Source organism: Euprymna scolopes, chromosome 2, assembly GCF_053919585.1.
Source record: "Euprymna scolopes isolate OS-2025 chromosome 2, ASM5391958v1, whole genome shotgun sequence".
NCBI classification, from domain to species: domain Eukaryota; kingdom Metazoa; phylum Mollusca; class Cephalopoda; order Sepiida; family Sepiolidae; genus Euprymna; species Euprymna scolopes.
In genome coordinates this window covers 13,696,728-13,716,316 of record NC_136483.1, presented here as the reverse complement: position 1 = coordinate 13,716,316, position 19,589 = coordinate 13,696,728, and the positions used below count along the sequence as shown (strand labels likewise).

Here is a 19,589-nt window from a genome sequence, read left to right as displayed (position 1 = left end):
TGTTTACCAGATGAAATATTCAAAAGAAATGAATTGATTGGTTACATTAAATATATCTTTACCTTTTACATTTGAATTTTTTTTTTTTTTATTACACATCATAAAAACAAGATATTTAGAAAAATAAACATTTAGAATGAAGACTATTTATAAATTATATAAAAAAAAATAGTTAACTTTTAAAATATATTTTTTTATTGTATTAAACAATTTGGAAAAAAATTCAAGTAAATACTAAAGGAATATATTTTGATTATAACATTTTATTAAGCATAAAACTATTCCGAAAGAGAAGAATTCCAAATTAATGTTTTTTTAATCTACTTTTGAAATTAAACTGGAATTATGTACGTGTTAATCATTAAAGACTTTTCCTTGGCATACACCAGCAAGATTTTCACTTAACAAAAAGCATAAGTTTTTTTTGTTTTGTTTTTTTACACAGTGGTCACCACTTATCAAGGCCCGGAAGCCACTCAGGAATAAGGGTTATTGCAAGTACATTACGTTAGTGTGGAGATTTGATGAAGTGGTTACTTAAAGGGGCGGTTCATTAGGAATTTGTTAACGTTGGACTTGAAGACATCCAAGTTGTAGTCAGGTGGGAAGCAGGCAGACGGAACAGTTCTACAGGCGTGCAGTTCTAAGAAAGAAGCTTTGTTCAAGTCAAAATGAAATAAGTTTAGTTAGTATAGCCTTCTTATAAAGTATCTAGGTAGAATTTATTGTTTGTGCTTTACCTTGTTATATATTTTTTTAATAATTTCTGTTTACTCAAATAGTTTTAAACTCTTAGAATCTCAGTGCAGTTTGAAAGCAAATAATTTTAATTTAATCTTAATTTAAAATTTTATTGATAATAGCAATAATTGTTTTCTCAGCTATATTAGACTGCAATGTTACAAAAATGGCGACATATTTAATGTTTTGTCAACATATTTTTCAGATCTTTCATTTTGAAAATAATAAAATTATTTAAAAATGATTTAAGAATTATTTGTAATTTACGAAATTTTTTGGGCTATGTTGAAATGTCACTTTAGAAAGCTGTTCAATGCATGGCAGCATGTCGAACGGATGATAAACTAGAAGTTATGATGATGGTGGTGGTAGTAGGAATAGAATAATGTAATAAAATCTGAAAAATTGATTATGAAGCTGCCAAGCATTAAATAAAGTGTAAACCTTTTCTGCAACACTGTTGTGTCAAAGTGTCAAAAAACATGGCAGAAACCCATGATGTTTCTGAATTTTTTAGATGAGGATTGAGAATTCATAATATTTGGATTCTTCTGACTACTTTCCTCATCTGGACTGCTATTTGCACAACGTTTCAGTTGATGTAACTTGTAACCTTCTTCATGTGTATCTTGTTAAACTCTGGAATCTTTCTGTCAAACTCAAGAATCTGCACAGAATTTGAATGGAATCTTTTATTAGATAGCATGCTCCCATTCTGTCAGACATGTCTGGTTAGAAGTCTTAAGTAATTTGCAAAGAGCCATGGCTTAGTGAATAAAGTACTTGGTAAAATTTAGATGTAGTTGCACTCTTCTGGAGGTTGAAGGTTCAATCTTCAGTATGGGTCGTACTAAAAATTGCAAATTACTTCTAACCAGTCATGGGTGATGGAACAAAAGCATGCTACCCCCTCCACATGGATTAAATAAAGTTTGACGGAAAAGCTCAGTTCGACAAGATAAACCTGAAGAAGGTAGGTTACATCAGTGAAAACATGAAATTTACATTCAAGGTGAGAACAGTAGTCCAACTAATCGAAACAATATGAAACCCATAATATTATCATGTTTTAAGTAAATTATCTACATTAAATAACGACTGTGCTTGAATATTCAGAAATCTGTTTAAACACTGTCGAACGACATTATTCAAACACTTTAGTTCACAAAAATAAAATTAGGAAATTTTTACAATATAATTCAAAAAGAAATGATATCCATGAAATTGTAGATAAAGTTGATGAGCTTGTCTATAATCCAACCATATTTGGTACAAATAAATTCCAATCTTTGCCCAATTTATCAAGCAAGTTGTTGTCCTACATGTTCAACAGTATTTGTTTTACTGTGTAGTGGAATTCACACTTATTGATGAAATTTGTTTTACAAGGAAGTCACCACTTATCAAGGCACTTGGGGATAATGGTTAATGAATGTCAGGTGGTTGGTGAGACAACACTGACAACGGTCGGTCTGTAACACTTTTGTGCTTGGCCTTTTTGGTTAACATCAAAGGTTGGTTCTTAATAGATGCTGTTCTTAGCTTTTCAAGCTTTTCTTGGCCAAGATCAAAGTGTAGTATCTGGGAGTAAATTGGGAATTAAGTAGGACGTCCCCCAGTATGAAAGGGTGAATGTGGTATTATGGTAAAAGAAGGTACTAGCTGGGAGAAACTTTTGATTTTGTTTAGTCCTGGAGTGACAAGGATGACCAACGACTCCCACAATCCCCCTTTTGAGTTGGCCATGTGCCTAAGTTTTTTGTTCATTGTTGATTTTCAATGTATTTTTAACATGAATAAAGGATTTAATATCTCAAAGTGTAGTATCTGTTCCGGCAGATACTGCAAGCAAAGACCATATGTGGGGGCAACTCCACATATAAGACCTTGGTCAATGTAGGGGCAACCCTTCATACCAATTGTCACTATCCAGCTTTCCTACTCCCCGGGGAGTTGGTCCCCATTTCCCCTTCACTCCTCACATTAAAAATCAGCCTTGTGCCTAATTTGCTCGGTGGGGGAGCAAATAAATACAGCTTTTCTTGGCCTTTTCGCCAAGATCAAAGTGTTGTATCTGTTCTTACTACATGCTGTACTTATGTTTGTAACTTTGTGATATAAAGTGGGGGATCACTTTTCTGTATTAATTTAATGTAAAATGATCACCCACTTTACAACCATTCAGTCTCAAAGCCACTCAAGTCATTCTCCAGATCATTCAAGTTGTTTTTGAAGGATTCCAGTTATTTTTTAAGCATTCAAGCTATTCTTAATGGCATCGGCCTTGTTTAAAGTGGGGAGGGGCACTCTGTACTTTGATCTCCCTGAGAATGATGTCCATATTCAGGCTTTAGAATCATAGTTTCATTTAATAAAGAAATAAAAATAAACTTACATTCAGTATTTGATGCCATTGGCAACACGCACTATGACCATGATTTGTTTGAGGTGATAGTTTATAGTGTTCTGGATGCTTCCTTAATTTTTATTTTTATTCCCTAACTTAGATATAAAAGCAAAAAAAAAAAAAAAAATTGCTTTTAACAGTAAAAAAATTTATATAATATTCTGCTTGTTCCTTCCTTAGTAAATTCATGCTGCTTGGATGTATTAAAAATTATAAATTGCTTTGAAAAATTATAAATTGCTTTGAAAAAAAAAACAAATACAATTTTTGAAGGCCAAACAGTTTAAAAAAAAAAAAAGACAAATTTGAAATTTCACTTTAAAAACCTCAATCTATCAACCTTGGACAAGAATATAAGAGTGACTTCAATGCCCTTCACCCTGATATGCTACCTATGCAGTGCATTGGCTGATGCTGTAGAAAGTGAAATGTCATCTTTTGGAGTGATGTTGTACCAGTAGACCGCCTCAGACACTTTACAGTCCTTCCTATTCAATGATCCTGTTTTCATTCGGCAAGTAGGCACATCGAAACTGCAGATGTATATCCCAACTATCCCAAAATTTCTTGAATTCCTCAAATCGGCTAGTAAATGTCTAGCGTTTTGGCCAGGTCAAACTATGATTTAGTAAATTGTTTTCAATGTTGTTGGTATATGGCTTAGACTTCTTTGGTTAACCTCGGTTCAGGCTTTTATTTTAGACAGCTTGCAAACACGTTCAGCCTTTTCAAACCATTCAACAGACGGGCCAGTGGGGGAGCCGTCAATTTTAGGGATCAACTTTAGGTCAAATTTGTCCATAATGCCAAAATAGGTTGTTACACAAAAAAAATGGAAGTAAAAAAACATAACAAAAAGGCAAAACAGCAAAATGGCTTGGTAACATGCAACAAAACTGTTTCCAAAATTTCTCGTCTGTGTTCTCCCGATGACCTCCTTTTATGCAGTCGAGCAACGAGATTTTGGTGTGATTTTGTGAGACCGCTTAGTTATAAAAGTTGTGGGTACCGATATCTTGATTTTTTTTCTTCTTCCTTCCCGACAGCTTGATTCACAGAAAAAGAAGTCAGCAAAACGTTATCTAAAAAAGAATTCGAAAGAAACAAGAGTAAAAAAAGAACGTTGACTGCCAAGAATGCTGGATTGAAGGAGAATATTAAAGATTGTCTCTTACAATATGATTTTATTATTGGTATTGAACTATTTAGCACAATATTACTTTCTGAGTATTTAATAGTACTTATTAATTTATCTCATTTGGTGCAATTCTATATTTAGAATACAACTAGCATGGATACCCGGCGTTGCCTGGATGGCGATGAAGTTGGGTTTGAACACAGCTGCTAACTCGAAAATAAAAGAACGGATAAAAACAGGAAAATGTAATTGGGCAGAAAAAGAAGTACATGAAAAACCAGTTTAAGCAAACTCAGTCTAGAAAAAATTTTCTTTATGGTGTTTTACAACGAAAACAAAGTGAAAATAATTCCGTTTTAAAAAAGTAGAATTTGTTTTAAGTGAAATAACCGTTATAAAAATGATTAGTTAAAAATAACAATCACATTATGTTCTGTTAAAACTTTCTTTTAAAACTTCTGATAAAAATATCGAAATAAGGAAATTGTTTTTAAAATTACAAAACAACCCTGTTTTTTAACGGTGTACTTGAATGTGAAAACTAAAGTTTACGATGCAACCTCCTAATCCACTTCCCCACTATGCTGAGAGCGAAATAACGTTGGAAATTCTATTATTTAAATGAATTAAAAAAAATAATGCTTGACCTGTGTATGCACAGTTTTCAAAGTCATTTAGAAAGGCACAATTTTTCTGCCCCCCCCCTTCCACTGGTTTTAACGTTTATTTCTATACAAAATAATTGACAGTTTTTTTTCTAATTATCACATATTAAACCGACACATCACTCTTTCAGATGGTACTAGACCTGTCTGAGAAAAGTTTTTGTGATACATGCAAACACACACACACATTTTGCCTTTTATATATATAGAAGATAGAAGAAGATGGACTGTTTTTATAGAAATGTTAATAAACTTATACTTGCTGTTATTTATTTGTCCCAAAAAACTAATTTTTTTGTGCTATCCAGAAAAATATTAGCTTTGATTAAATATATTTCTCATTCCATGGAATTTCCATGGGTCTTGCTTGTACAGTAATAATAATAATAATAATAATAATATAATCTCCTATTTGACTGCTGAAATTCCCGTCTGTACCAAAGTATCGTAGGTTTGCAACACCAGATCTCACATACACATTTAATACATCTAAACTATTAGCCACTATTATATGTAGCTTTTGACCAACTATTACAAACACGTTCAGCCGTGATATTAAAATGCTACATTCCATCCGATGAGCATCAGCATCACAATCACAACATCTTAAGGAGTCCATACTTTTCTCTCTAGATATTTAGTCCTACCACTACTACCAGTTGTCACGATTCTACATTTTTCAATTATAGTGTGACTAGCATTTCAGCCCGGCGTTGCCTGGGTGTTTGGATGTGTATGTTGAGCAAAAAAAAAAAAGTGGTTGTAGGAAGGCGGGCTCGAACCCGTACCGCAAAGGAGGAAAAGAACGGAGGAAAAAAAACCTGAGGTCTATGCTGTTACGACCATCGCCAAACCTTAATTGGCTAGACAATTGAAAGGGGAGGATGACTTTCAAAAATATTAGTGAAAAAAGCGATCCCCACCCCCTGTAGAAAAGTGCCCAGTTTAAGGTGAAGATAATGATGTTTTTAGCCAATTTTTCGATATTTGTTGTCTGAAAGTTCAAACTTCAAAACGATCCTGATCTTGAGAAAATCTGTCACATCTGTCAAAAGTGTTGGGCAGACATGCAAACATACATACATACATACATTTATATATTGGTAACTAAAAATTTTCGACCCAAACTGATGAAAAGGCTTGAACGATCTTTGAATACCCTTTATGTAAAATTTCAAATGTTTAGACCAGGAATTGTCTAAGTAATTTGGTAGAGACCGCAGAGATCAAATTTTTTTAAACTTTGACCCCTTAACATTTATTGTTTTGGGTTCAAATCAAGTTATTAAGTTAGATCCATGTCCAAGGAATCTATATCTAAAATTTCAAATGTTTAGACCCAAAATTGTCGGAGGAGTTTGGTAGAGTTCTTAAAGATCAAATCGTTGAACTTTGACCCCTTACAGCCAAATTTCTGGCCGAAAACCGATCACATAGATTTTCTCAAATCTCAGTACTGTGTATATCAAATTTCGAGCCAGGAGACCAAAAAGTGACAGTTATAGCATAGGGAAATGTACACAGACAGACAGACACATTCACTTTTATAGATATATAGATTACACCCTCCATAACTGGCAAGACAAACATAGACATAACATATTCTTTCCGTTTTCCGATTACTAAATAATAATGGCTCCCTACAATGTTCCAGCCTTTTCAATTGGCTGAGAATGGAATGAAACTGATTCCTAGATAAACAAACACTTCCAAAAGTTTACAAAAATTGCGTCGCTTTCCACATGAGGCACTAGCGCTTAAAAAAAAACAAAGAAAGAAATACAAACAAGTCATAAACAGACACTTAAATACTAATAACATTAATTACTGGAACCGTGCACAAGTAAACATCTTTATATGCATAACGTCTTTCCCATCTTTGCTTGAACGTCCAGAAGACTCGCAAAAATGTAAACAAAGCAATGGTTTGGGAATGTAAACATGTGCAAAGTACTGACATGGCACGGCACTACCCCCCACTCCCAAATAAAAAAACATTTAAAACTGGCCCGGGAAAAAAAAAAAGGTTTTCTGGGTTTTAAATATGTATGACTAAAAGTTATCTATAATCAATGTACAACTAATTGCTACTGCTGATTAAAGCAACTTTGATACATATGATCAACTTGGTCCGTCAACGTAAAATATCATAAAGCAAAAGAATAAAACAAATTTACTCAGAAGTTTTGAGAGGTTATTTTTGGTAACTATCTTTTTTAAGTCCATACCAAAAAAGATATTTACTAAAAAAACTCGATTTTTATTAAATATTCCCGCTTACATGAGCAATCTACTAAGTTTGTCAGCATAAACAAATGTTATTAAAATAAGCAATAACACTTTAGTCACAGTCGCAATTATTTTTGGTAAATTCTTAAAGACTGAGACTTTTATTTTCAACTCAGTGTGCCACTTTTTTATTTTTTTAATCTTTGTATAAAATAAATAACTCACAGTCACAATTTTCAGCTGAGAGATTTTTTGGCAAATTAAATTTTACAAGTGACCTTTGTTTAAAATTTCAATTTTGTATCTCATTAACAACATAACACTAGAAAATCTTTGTACAAAATAGAATCTGTTAAATGTCTTCATACAAAATAAACGTTTTCATTTTTCGTATTTTTTTAAATTAGGGGAATTTTTTTTTTTAATATGATTGTGTGTGTGTTTATTTTTCTTTCAAGTTTATAAATTTTGAGAGTTTACTTTTAAGGTTTTGTCAAAATGAAACTCCATTCTGTATAATTTTAATAGTTAAATATTGCCAAACATCAATAATAATAAAAAGAATAGTTATTTACTAGTAGAGGACAGTTAGACACAAGGTTAATTTTAGATGTGGGGAACATTCAGTTATACCGGAAGTGGCACACTGGATTGGGAAAAACTCTTTTTTTTTTGGGGGGGGGGGGTAATTTTTGGATTGGGTCCACATCCACAGTTTTCTTTAGAATGACGACTTTTAAAGGTTTTCGATGATACTAATTTAGAAAATCCCATCTAATTTTGCGGAGACAAATACTTTTAGAGATCACTGGCTGCCAGGTTTGTACGCATGTGCGATAAACAAATCTACTTCCTTCCTACAGACTATCCTCCCCCCAATTTTCTGACAGCGATTACCAGTTAAGTTTGGGGAATTATCCCCCCCCTCAAAGAAAAAGGTGGTTGTCTACTCTGATAGCTGTTCTTCACATGGGCATGTTGGGGCTGTCTATTTCAAACATTATTCTTAAGATGGGGAGGTTGATGATTTCTATTCCAAAAGCCATTCTTAACATGACAATACTAAAAAAGTACAGTGAAAAAAGTCATAATTATTTTGTTTTACACGTTAAAATAAGACAACATAAAACTAAATTAATTTAATATTATTGGTGAAAGAGTTGAAAAGAAAAGGAAGACTTGGACAACAAACAGAAACAGCTAGGACTGCTACCACTGATTTTGATCGCTCTAAACAGTGAGAATCTAAAACTTCTGTTTTTATTTTCTGTTATTAATCTTATTTCGTAATTTTATTAATTCATACTGATTTACGCATTCCCTTTATTGTTTTTCTTAGATTCAAACAGTACTTGCAGTGTAAGCCAGATTATGACATTTTGGCCATGACCGCCAGTGTCCACAATTGTTCAGGGACGGCAGTGGCCACTAACAACAACCGTAGTTCCATTTTTGCGAGGCAGGGGGCAGGATTCCACTGGGCAACGCCAGTTAATGGGTCCTGCTAGTATATAATATAATAATATAGTGATAATAAATAAATTAAAAATATACTACTCTGCATGTGTGCAAACTTAGTCAAAATTTTGAGAATCAATAAAACATTAAATTTGGAAATTGGTTAATAAAATATTTTATTGAAAATATGTGTGGAAAAATTCATTAAAATTTGATAATACAGGTACAGCATGCAATTTTTAAAAATCATTTACAAAATTATAAAAAATTTTGAACCTTGGAATGCACTTCAATTTCTTCATAAACAAGTCAGCCATTTTTATTTTTTGTTAATAGTTGGCAAAACAAAAAGTGATTTACTTTCTGACCTTTCAAAATTTGGACTAAATTTGAACACATTCAAATGATCAATAGTCTTAAACTGATTTAAAAAAATTTAACATTAAAGGTTTAAAGTTCATATCGATCTCCATTGTCTGGTCCTTTCCCTTAAATCATTGTGACACCTTAACAATCTTATTTCACTTTCCTTTGTGTACCTTGGTGAACAACTTCCTCTATTGTTCTGCTGATAAACATTTCCGTTTTTTTATTATATACATATTTTTTTCCTTACACTTGGGGGTATACATTGATATTATCACATTCATATCCAGTCATTTTATAGAAACTAAAATATTATCATAGCAAAGTTAGTATAATTTTATAATAATTTCTTTCAGTTAATAATTTAAGGACAAAACTTTTTTTTTCCTGATTAAAAAAAAAAAAATGAATGGCATAGTTGCAAAAATGAAAGTAAAAAACTTTACGCTTGAAGCCAAAGTGTACAAATCATTGTGACCGGCATTTTCTTGTCTTACATTTTTCAAAAGCTGTGTTTGAAGAATGCAAGACAAGTTAGTCACCATATGTTGTTAACTGTCTATAAATTTATATTTAGAGCAACTAATACAATTTAGACGATTTTAACTAACATCTCACTAGGAGAAAATTGTTCGTGTAAATGAAGGAAAATAATACAACGACGAAAAGAACACAGTAAGGAGATTTTAATATTCGTTTAAAAGCAATTCAAAAGGTACAATATGGGATTAAAAAAGAGATCTGGCAAATCCCTTTTGTCAGCATAAGAAAGGTTTCTAAATTGCAAGATTCCCAAATTTTTTGATCGTTCTAGGAATCTGCTTTATATAACAGTTGTGTGTGTGTTTGGTTTTTCATAACAAAGATTTTAAACCAAATACAGGCCAATTGCAGAGTCCAAGGTTAAGAAGAAAGGGTGACATGTCACCCTTGCTCCTTAACCTGAAATGCATTCTAGCCTAACGATTCCCCATAGGGGATGAAATGTGGGAGATTCTGTGTAGCTTAATTGTGGTATATTTTCAGAAATTAGTACCGAGCTTTACTTATGTAATGAGTACTCTTGAAATAAATACTTAAGTTTGATATAAAATATCTCTACATTTTATGTGGATCCATGAAATTTATATATATATAATCTCTTCTTTACAGACGAGGGGGAGAAAGAGAAAATACTCTTCATTGGCATTAGCAGCAGTTTAATGTAATTATAATTGATTGACTGGAGAAGCAATGTTCTCTACAACAACAGTGTTTAGCTTGATGTTTCTCGGTCATCACAGTTGTCAGGTTGTCGTCTTATTCTTTTTTGGGTCTTGTTGATAAGATTTGAACTTGTCACTAACACCATCATCCTGAGCCAGTCCCCACTTTCATTCTTCACCTGACAATTTCCCACCTGAAAGGCTGCTTTGTAAACTCTGTATTCCTTGTGACTATTAACTTTTACAGCTGTAATGTCATAAAACGACCTTTGGGGTTATAAGACTCCAGTTTGAAACCCTTGGGGACAATGGAGTCGACTTTTAATTACCATTTTATGTCAGGGGTTCACTCTGACCTGTCAATGTTTCAGGGTTAAGTGCAAGTGACCTTTGTTACTTCTAATAAACAATTACATACTATTTATTTAGAAAACACAAATAAATGTACAAATCATTCATATATGAAATGAAATCTATAAAATATTTGAAAATATTAATAACTAGCAGGACCCATTATTCGGCATTGCCTAGTGGAAGCATGCCCCCCCCCCTCCTCCTCATAAAAAAATAAAGTACGATGGTTGTTGTTGTTGCCCAACCCTCAACCTCCTCATGTTAAGAACGGTTTTCAGAATAGACACCTTCAACCTCCTCATGTTAAGAATGGCTTTTGGAATGGTCACCCGCAACATCCCCTTGTTAAGAACAGTTTTCAGATTACACCTCATTTTGTAGGGGAAGGGGTCAAAATATTTGCCCCAAATTTAATCTTGGTAATCGCTATCAGGATCCCCACGCGCAAATATTATGAACCAAAAAAAAAAAAAAAAATTGGTGGGTGGCAGCTCTGATAGAATTAGATTTGTTCTTCGCCTGTGCATACTAATCTGGTGACCAGTGTTTTAAAGTGCATAATGTAGAGCTTTATATCTCGGAAAGTACTTGTATCTGCCAAATATAAATGAGATTTTCTTAACCAGCACAGTAGAAAACCTGGAAAAGTCGTCATTTTAAAGAGAAGTGTGTAGGTGGAGTTAAGATAAAAATTTATTTAAAATTTATTTTAAAAAAATCAATTGATCTATAATCAAACATATAGCAAATCAATCATAAATTGATCTATAATCAAATATATAACAAATAATTGGTCTCGTAGGCAAACTGATTTAGTTTAATACATACCTGCATAAAATATTGGGGCATCAACTTAATTCTAAATGGTTAATGCTAAAAACGTAAAATAAACAATGGTACCTGTAATGCTATGTTTCAGGTTTTTTGGCGGGGGGGGGGGGTGATATCTTTGCACTGCTAAAGTGTGCATAGGTATAGAAAAAAATAAGAAAAAACAAAAAGGCAACGCCCTATTATAAAACAAAGTAAAAGATAAAACAAAAGAAATAGCATCGTTCTTGGTTCATTAAATAGAAAAAAAAAAAAACAATGCTATCCGTTATTTTAATGTTTCAAATTTTTTAGGGGATATCTGCATGATGTTAAGATGTGCATAGGTATAGGAAAAATTAAATTAAAAAAAGGAAATGCTCTGTTATAAAACACAGTAAAAGAAAAAAAGAAAATAAATAGCATTGTTAAGGAGAATCAAAAGCGAAAAAGAAAAAAAAAACAATGCTAACCATAAATGTTATGTTTTTTTATTTTAGGGATTGTTTTTTTTTTGGGGGGGTAGTTGCGTGCATGGTAATGTCTGTTAGTTATTGTGAGGGTATCAATATCTAAATTTCTGATTATGAATAGTTATTTTTTATTTGGTTTAATATTTATAAAACGATTTTCTCATATAGCGAGAGACACCATATTTGAAAAGGTGTTGAGTGTTCATTTATAAAATAAGATGTGTAATCCAGAATAATGGATTTGTCAGCTCTCAGCCAATGAGAATTGACAGAATTTCAAAAGGGAAGATTTATTATTTTAGAATTGGAAAATGGAAAGATAATGTTATGTCTATGAGTTTATGATCCAGTTACGAAGGGGATCGTGACAATATATGTATAATGTGTATATTTCCTCCCAGTGATGACTGAGGGCCGTAGGAAGACTTTAGAATTAGAGGGAAAAATCGGAACTACTTCCTCTAAAGATGCTGTGATTGTGATGGTGTTTCTCCGAGAATGAAATGTAAGATTTTATTATAACAAATGTCTAAAATGTTGTTCTAAAGTTACATAAGATAGTGGCTAATAGTCTAGACAAAAAATTGTATTTGGCATCTGTTGTACCTATGGTGCTTTGGTTCAGAGGGGAATTTCTGCAATCAAAATATTATATAGGAGACTAGCAGGTCATCCAGCATTGCCTGGTCGTAAAATTCGCTTGAATATGATATTTTGATTAATGCAGATTTTGTATTTATTATTATACTAGCAGGGGTACCCGGCATTGCCCGGGTGTTTAGAGGTGTGTGTGCTCGGGCCAGGAGGTGGGGGAGTAAATCAAAACAAAAGAATAAGCGAAGTAATCACCCTGTTTAAATATTATAAAAAAAATGTTAAAACTTTAAAAAAATTAAAAAAAAAAAAAAAAAAAAACGCAACTGTGATGGAAAAAAAAAACCCCAGAAAACGTTAAATCTTCTTTAAAAAAAACGTTAAATCTTCTTTAAAAAAATCTGAAAAAAAACAAAAAAAAAAAAAAAAACAGAACGTTAAAAATGGCTTAAATAACCCTGTTTCAATATTAAAACTTTAAAAATCAAAAAAAAGAAAAGAAAAGACATCTCACACCACGATTTGGATACAACCTTTATATAATGACGCCGACCTCTAATCAAGTGAGCTAAGAGGACGTTGACAAAATTGGGTCGTTTTTTTTTTTTTTTAATATTTAAACTAAATCATGTTCCGACGTCATTTGCACATGCGTAGAAGCTATCTTGTCATGAGAGGATGGTTTTTGCTAACCCTCCCTGTACAAAAATGGCTAGTGTAGTGTGAAGCAATTAATGTTTTGGGCCAATTTTTTGATATTTGTCGGGCGAAGGTTTCAGCTTCAAAATGATACCTTTTTGCCGAAAATCCGTGGCCTGTGTCGAATGTTTTTGCGAGACATACAAACACACACACATTTTCGCTTTTATATATATAGATATAGATTATATTGGACCCATTGATTTAAAAGGTTAATTAAAAAAAAAGGCTCGTGTGCCACCATTGAGAATCGAAACAAAACATTTTTCTTTTGATGTTAATACCTGAGCTATAAAAACATGTTTGCTGCAAGGTTAAAAATGAAAACATAAACCAATAGCAATTATGTTACACATGCATATTCATAATGCCGTCATTCGACCTTCACCTGGTAAATTTCATTTTTTTAATTTTCACTTTTGCACCGATTTTGCCAGGCTGAAACCTAAAGTTTTGCATGGGCTTCAACTCTATATATACTCTATATATTAAGTTTCATGTCTGTAAATCAAAAACTGACAGGAGTTTGGTAGGCAAAATTTTTAAACAAATATATATACGCATACATAAATGTATATATATATTTTTTTTTTTTTTTTTTACATGGGGGATCACTACTAATCAAGGCCCGAAGGCCACTCAGGGATAAGGGTTATTGCGTGTACAGTAATCAATGAGATAGTATTGTAGTAATCATTAGTATTGGGGGTTTTGATAGAGTGTGTTAAGGGAGCGGTTTGTCAGGAGTTTGTTTATGTTGGACTTGAAGACGTCAAAGTTGTAGTCAGGTGGGAAACAGGCAAGCAGCAGAAAGTTCCACTGGTGTGCAGTTCTAAGAAAGAAGCATTGCTCATGGAATCTACGTTTGGATTTAGGTACAGATAAAGAGTGGGGAAAATTATTGACAGTAGTTTCAGCCAGACGGGTTGATATGTAATAAGACAACGAAACCCATTGCTGGGTTTAATAAAAAAGACTATCCTTTAACCTGAAATTGCATAGGAATTTTAGACAGTACGGTGAACCTTCAGTTGCCATTAATCCCAGGTCCAGTCTTATTCAGAATGGTAGCACCTGTCTGTAGGGTACCATTGGTGGCTTAAATAGAATCTGTTCTTGGTCGGATATAAAAATGCAGCAGGTGATATGTAAATACCTTTTGTTTTTTTTTCATTTAATTTTTACTTTTTTTTAAAACCCCAAACAAGACATATTACCACTTACATGTAAGGCGCTACTAATCTGGATCATGTCTACAAGGGACTGTGGGGAGTTGAGCAGCGAGATGTCTGTTTCTGTTACATTTAAACTTCTGCAGGTTAGTGCAGTGAGAAGTGAGAAACAGGGAGGAAATTCCATAATGCAGGACAACCAAAACTTGATATACATGGAATATATAACATTTGAATAAAACCAATATAATTGGATAATTGGTGTTGTATTTTTCAATGGTAACTCTTAAGAAGCCATGTTTGTATTGTTATTATCATTGAATTATATGATGCAAAGTAAACGTTCCCCCTCTCCTTACAAGTTTTTTTTTATACATACATCCAGGTGTTCATATGTGCTAGTCTTTTCGTGAGTGGCTATCAAATGTCTCCCCTGTTTGACTAAAATGAATAACAGTCACACCAACATATTCCTTCTCTCATAAAATCCATACATTTATTATTTGGGAGTTAATTTGTTTTTTTTTTTCATGGGCATTGCAGCCTCGCATCATATGCTACATGCATTTTACCTTGTTTATCCATATTTCTATAGTTTACTAATTACTAATTATAAACAAGTATAAACAAGGCCACATGCTAATAGAAATAAGGACAGAAACACATCATTAAAGTTGGACTAAGATATTTCACATGTTCACCATGTTGCATTATTATTTCTACTAGAATGTTAAACTTTTGAATTTTGTATTCCATATCAACAATGCTTACTATAAACAGACTTTCTATTACTTAACACATACATGCTCAACTGGCGTCTTCTACTTCTGTATTTAAACGTTATACTTCACTAACATCTGAAGGAAAACGCGATAAGCCTTACCATCGCCATGGTACGTTAAAAAGAAAAAAAAAAAACTGTTTCCTAATGTAGATTTTGTTATGAATCGAAATATCGAATTTAATTTTAATAAATAAATATGCCTATTGAATGAGATTCTGCACTTTTTTGGGTTTAAGTCATTAAATTTTTGATTTTTGCTTCTATATATGATGAGAGTTTGGAAATAGTATTCTGACAGAATGGATAAAAAAGAAATAAACCATGTATTCATGAACGTTTCGTCTTTATTTCCAGAGGAAGTCTTTCAATGAAGACGACGAAACGTTAATGAACACATGACTTGGTTTGTTCCTCTCTCTCTCTATATATATATATATATATATATATATATAAAGTTCTGTGTAAGTTTTTTTTTCAAGTACAGGTAGCTAAAAATATACATAAAAACCAAACAACAGTCATATCAACCTACGAATATTCCTCCTCTCAGACAGTCTGCACATTTATAATTTGGAAGATTGTTCCTTTTTTGTTTTTATAGGTCTTTTTATGGCCTTGTATTGTGTGTGTGTGTGTGTGTGTGTGTGTGTGTGTGTGTGTGTGTGTGTGTGTGTGTGTGTGTGTGTATATAATGTCTCTGTTGTTTCAAATAAACCGACCATAAATTATTCTTATCCAAAAGATCATTTTGTTGCTTTTTATCATTATGTAAAAAAAAAAAAAAAATTGTAAAGTTTTAGTTTCCTGTTAACTTTATTCTCTAAGGGAAAAAATTTATACAATTCAGCTTCTCCAAAAAATGAACACTCCCTTGACAGGGATCGAATGAGGGTGCTTAAGCTGACAGACAATAAACACATTCCACCTGCCCCAGAAAGGAGGAGTTAATGCCTGGATTTTTTTGTTTTTCTTAGCATAAATCTCAATCTTTTTAGCATACAAAATATGCAGATTCTCAAGTACTTTTCATCTGCTTGTTTGCGAACATTTTTAGGATTATGCTCCCTTGTGAGAACCTTTTGAGTTATAAGATTTTTGAAATGTATTTCGTCTTGCTATTTTTTATATGATTGGCTGTGTGTCACACCAAAACTCTCTGGTTGCCTGCAGGTTTGACATTCCTCTTATATATGTGATGATTTACAGCCAGTGGTTGTCAACTGGGAGGCAATTGCCTCTCACAGATGGAATGTCAAATCTTAGGGGAGGAATTTTTGTCACTAAAGGAATTTCAACCTGCTATACACTATGCATATGCGAGTGTGTTTTTTGTAAATATATCTATATTATATTTCTTTTTGTCTGTCTGTCTGTCTGTCTGTTCCATTTTTTCTCAGAAACTATTGCGCTGATTAGGCTTAAATTTTGTATGGATTTTTATGATCAGGTGTAGCAAATTTAGTATTATGGTATCCATTCGATGCACGGTTAGGGATTAGTATTTAATGCAAAAATTAGCAAAAATTTAACCATATTCAACAATCAATTTTACATAAAACATTAAGTCAACTTTTTCCTGTTTTAATAGGCTATATGGTCTAATGTTTGCATGTATGTATGTGTGTGTATATATACTATATATATATATATATATATATATAGTGTGTGTGTGTCTATGTATAGCATACAAGTTTATTCTTTGACTGAGGTTATGTGATTTTTTTTTTTTTTTTTTCTGGGGTGGGGCCATTCTGCAAGTCGCAGTCAACACATATGGCTGAATATCAAGTAAAAATTGAATTAAATCTTTTTAAAAAAATCTTTAAAAAATTTTCACCATCGGAATACTTTCATGAAACATTTCGTCTGAAGAGTTGCTAATAATTCTACTTTCTATGAACTTCCGTATAATTATGGAGGATGGATGGTTTGATTGTGGTTGCACACATATGGGCTTGGAATTTTATTTCATAAATGGTTTATGTTTGATTGCTTCAATAGGAAATCTACCTGGTTTTGTAGTTAGTAATTACAACTTTATAAGTGCTAGTTTTTTCATCTTCATATGTATTAACTTTTTAATTAGGTTGCATTTAGTATTAGCCGAGTCTCTAACTAATAACTGAACCATCATCCCTTTATAATCATACATTCTTTATATCTACATTATTATTCGCAATTTTTTTTTTTTTTGATACATTATTCACAATCAATTCTGACACACCTGAATGTCAGATGCAATTAAATCAAATGTAAAAATACTTTGGGCAGTAGAAAGTTTCCACATGTTTTACATTTCTAGTCAGCTTTACGAGCATCTAATTCCTTCACAGACCCTAACCCTAACCCTTCACGCAGATTTCTCTTAAGCTCTGCTTGTTCCAAGTTCTTTGCCTCTAATACCTTACAACCTTCCGAGACAACTTTTCGCTACTCACTTCTTTTATCAGATATGTCTTCCCATCTCTCAACATTTATGTCAAGCTCCTTAAGATTGTTTTTCATACAATCCTTGAATCTTTTCCTTGGCTTATGCTGTGAGCATTTACAAGCCGCTAGCTCACCGTAGAACAACTGCTTTGGAAATCTGTAGTCATCCATATAGACAACATGTCCTGCTCAGTGCATCTGATTGGTTATCATGCTTCCAATACTTGGACAACTTGCTCTCTGAAGGACAACAGTGCCGGGTGTCATTGATAGCCATTTTATGTTAATGATCCTCCTTAAGCAGCCCTGATGGAATCTTTCAAGTCATTTCAGTTGGTGTTAATGAATGGTCCAAGTTTCTAATGAATACAATAAGATGGTTCGCACACGTTTGATAAACTGCTACTTTGGTTTGAAAAGTAACACCTCTGTCACGCCATAACTGCTTCTCTAACTTGCCAAAAGCAACAGAAGCCTTCTGGATGCAAGCATCTATCTCAGAACCCAGCGAGCCATCCCTTGACAGGGTGCTGCTAAAGTAAACAAATGTGTCAATGATACCTAATCTGGTGACATCAGTATAAATGTTAGGTATGTGGTACGGAACACTTATTAGTGGAGTAAATATCACCTTGGTCTTCTTCAAGCTTACAGTGAGACCAAAGGAAGTGCATGCTGCTGAGAATCTGTTGATAAGCAGTTGCATGTCTTCTTCAGTGTGAGCGACAAGGTCAGCCCCATCAGCATACAGTAACTCCTGTACAAGTGTTTAGAAGGTTTTAGATTGGGTATTAAATCTCCTCAGATTGAACACTTAATCAGTAGTTCTGAACCTCAGGCCAACTCCAGTGTTACAGTCTTGAAAAGTATTGGCAAGTACAACCGCAATATATATTGAGAACATCATCAGGACAGGTATATCACCTTGCTTGGCACCATTTTCAGCAGTGGACACCCAAGTTTGCTAAGTACTTTCTACAAGGCCTTCCTGTAGGCAGTGTCAAAGGCCTTGATTAGGTCTATAAAAACTTGATACAGATGAAAATTTTGTTCCAAACATTTCTTCTGCAGTTGTCTTGCCGAGAAGATCATATCGGCAGTACCTCTTCCTGAATAAAACCCACACTGCATTTCTGGTAAAATAAACAGACGTGAGTCAGCAGTCTGTTAAGAAGTTTGGCTAACACCTTGTTGACTGTTTCTAAGGAGAGCAATGCCATGGTAATCATCACACTCTGACTTGCTACCCAAAATACCATCCATCCAATCTTGTGAAATTGGGACACCTTCCCAACATGTGTGAATCAGACTGAATACAGCTGATTTTATGTTTTCTCCTCCCTTCTGCAGGTGGCCCTGTCAGTGGGGCATTAGAATACGCCAACTGTCCCCCTGCAGAGGGTAAAAGTCCCTCAATGGGGGTCCTGGATATGACCTTAAACTATATCCAGTGGTGAGGCCCCAGCTTGTGGGCTTTGGGGAGTGTGGAGCCACCCTTTAATTGCCATTGCTCCCAGATCCACTCTGACCCGGAGTAGTAGTACCTGTTAGGGTCCCAACTATGAGTTAAATAGAAACCGACGTGAAAACAACAGATATATTCTATTAAAAAAATTTTTCTTCAAAATCTTTGGATTCGGCATTAAATAACCCGAAAAGGGTTGATATGCCGTAAAACTAAAACAACCAACCAAACAACCAACCCTTCTGCAGGAATTCTATCACTATACTATCCAAACCAGGTGCTTTGCCTAGGTTGATCTGACCAATAGCAAAGTTCGTTTCTTCTCTTGTGGGCAAATCACTCAATTCTATGATTAGATTTTTTTGTGGCATGCGATCAATAACAGATTCATCTATTGAAAAATTGAAAAATAGATCTGTGAAATGTCCATAATACTTTGAATACTCCTGATCAGCACTGACCCATCTTTTGATTTAACTGAGACAATAGAAACAAACGACAGACCAAACACTGACCTAAGTAGGCAAAAGAGTTTCTTCGAGTTGTGTGCTTGCATCTTGAATTTCAGCTGAAATACTGGACCACCACTGCCTTTTCAG

At 33.5% G+C, this 19,589-nt stretch overlaps 1 protein-coding gene across 1 annotated transcript in view; it reads left to right on the top strand.

Moving 5' to 3' along the window:
- Positions 1-19,589, top strand: part of LOC145288758 (talin rod domain-containing protein 1-like) — a 69,954-nt gene that overhangs the window by 17,215 nt on the left and 33,150 nt on the right. The gene's annotated exons all lie outside the window — the stretch shown is intronic.